Genomic DNA, 2771 nt, shown 5'->3' on the forward strand with positions numbered 1-2771 from the left:
TCTTTCTTTCTTTCTTTCTTTCTTTCTTTCTTTCTTTCTTCTTTCTTCTTTTTTTTTCCTGGACAGCTATCTCTTTTTCTGTTGCTGGCATCTGGGACAAGGGCCTGGGCCCGGCCTCAGAGCATCCTAGGAGTAAATCTGTTCCTCTAGTTCCTCCTTGGAGCTGACCAGGGTCTCTGGGTTGCATTCCCCCCAACAACCCCATTCCTGGAGGGTAGGCCTTGCCCCTGCCCGACCCTAGGCCTCCCACTACCCAGGAGGCCCACCCCTGTGCTGGTGTGACCTGGTGGCTGACCAGTGGGCATCCTGAACTCTCCTGGGCCAAAGCAGAGGTGAACATTGCAGGAGGCCGCTTGGCTCCCACGGGCCCAGGCTGAGGGAATGGCTTGTGCAAAAGGCCACCATCCTGAATCTCAAGCCGAGGTTTAATAGAAGCCTCCAAGGTGACAAGGGTGGGGGACAGCTGTGCTCCCAGGGCGGGCAGGTCGGAGAATCCTGCACTGACTGAGCACCTAGCTTGTGCCAGGCCCCGTGCCTACCACTCAGTGGTGTCAGCTCATTGAATCCTCACAACTCTGTGCAAGATGCATGTACACCGTCCCCATTTTGCAGACGCAGAAACTGAGGCTCCAAGTAGCTAGGGAGCTTGCCGGAGGCCACATAGCCAGTAGCTGACAGACCCCAAAGCCAGCTCCTTAACCTGCTGCTGGGCTCTCAACTGGAGGGAGCAGCGACGTGAAGTACGGTGCAGCCACGAAGAGCCAGCAAGTGGGGGTGTATTTCTTGCCATGGAAAGATGCTCACGGAGCACTGTGGGAAGGAAAGGGTAGCCGCCGATGGAAGCTTCTCTGGCATCCCTGGGCCCACCTTCTTCTACAGCAACGATTAAACATGCTCCCCAGTTTGCCATAGTCCCCGGCTGGCCTTACTGTGCCTCTCACCAAGCTCTGGGGCATTTTAGTTTGTTGGTAGGAGCCACGGGAGAGAGTCAAGCGGGGGACAAAGGCAGGGGCCACATCAGGCACACATACGTTTTATTGGCCCGATGTCTAACTAGAGGACATTCAGGCAGTTAAGCCCTAAATGGATGGAGGGAGGGACAGATGGGTGGATGGAAGAAAGGACAGAGAGAGACAGGGAAGGCGGGATGAATACAGGGATAGAGGGATGGAGAGACAGACGGATAGAGGGATGGATGGAGGGATAGATAGACTGCCAACCCCCATCCCCACCCCTGCAATGTCGGCTTTGCCGCAGGAGATGGTTTAGTGCAAGTGTTAATGATTCAAGGGTTTGGAATCAGACAGACTCAAACTTGAATTTGAGTCCCTTTCCTTACAAGCTGTGTGACCTTGGGCAAGTCACTCACCCCCTCTGATCCTCAGTTTTCCTATCAATAAAAAAATGCAGAGTAATAGCTCGTAGCACCTCACAGGACACACATGGGAAGAGCATTTAGGGCCAGGTTTGAGGGAGGAGCCCTGAGGTGGGGGGGGGCAGTCCTTTGTTTCTATCCGTGCTGTTCCTGCCGCCCTCCCTGCCTGTCCCGGGAAATCAGGTCCGTCCCTGGGGAGACTCGGTGCTCCCCACCCCTCCAGTTCTGAGGAGCTCAGGATCTCATGGGTCCAACACCAGTAGCATTGCTTGTTTGTGGGTTCCAGATGTGGGACAGGTGTCAGCCGCCAGACACACGGTCTGCACTCAGCGGTAGAAGCAGAAGGGCCTCGAAGCCCCGCCCAGAGCAATCCTTGTTATCGGGGCTCCAGCCCTGGCTGTGCCTCGGAACCTGCCTCTGGGGGCTTCTCCCTGCACGGGCCCCACCCGGGATCCCCGTCTCCAGGAGAAGGGCCTGGGCATGGCTATGTTTTCAAGAGCTTCTAGATGATTCTAGGGTGAAGTTTGGCCTAAGAACCACCATGTTTAGTTCTTTTCAGTATTTTTGTTTCCACCTGGCCATTTTTTCTGCTTTTCTCTTTAGTTTCTTCAGAGATTGGAAAAGATTCTGCTCTCTATAGTTAGAGGAAGAATTCAAATTTGTTTCCTTTTTAGGGTCTTGATGGTTCAGTTTAAAAAATATTTTTTTGTGAATCCTCTTGGAGTACAGCTGGTTAGAGCAGGGAGATGGGGGCCCCCTTCTTTTTCCTTTATATGGCTCTAAAATCCTCCCTGAGTGTATGTAGCATGGGGCTGGCTTTCAGTACAACTTAAACTGGATTCAAAGAACAACACTTAGTGCAGGGGCGCCTGGGGGGCTCAGTTGGTTTAGCTTCGACTCAGGTCATGATCTCAGGGTCGTGAGATTGAACCCTGTGTCAACACAGAGTCTCCTTGAGATTCTCTCTCTCCCTCTCTCTCTGCCCCTCCCCCAACTTGTGTGCTCTCTCTCTCTCTAAAATAAATAAACAAAATTTAAAAAAAAAGAATAGCACTAAGTGCAAATCAAAGCAAAAAAGTAAGATTCTACTTCACACCCTTAGAATAGCTGGAATGAAAATCCAGATAATACCACATGCTGGTGGGTGTTGGTGGGTGTTGGTGGATAGTGATAGGTTTGTGGGTGTTGTTGGGTGTTGGTAAGTTGGTAGGTGTTAGTGAGTGTTGTTGGATGTTGGTAAGTTGGTAGATGTTGGTAGGTGTTGGTTAGGTGTTGGTAGGTGTTGGTCAGTTGGTAGGTGTTGGTGGGTGTTGGTAGGTTGGTGGGTATTATTGGATGTTGGTAAGTTGGTATGTGTTGGTAAGTATTGGTAGGTGTTGGTAAGTTGGTGGGTGTT

The sequence above is a fragment of the Mirounga leonina genome, unplaced genomic scaffold (assembly GCF_011800145.1).
Source record: "Mirounga leonina isolate KUSES-001 unplaced genomic scaffold, KU_Mleo_1.0 Mir_195, whole genome shotgun sequence".
NCBI classification, from domain to species: Eukaryota; Metazoa; Chordata; class Mammalia; order Carnivora; family Phocidae; genus Mirounga; species Mirounga leonina.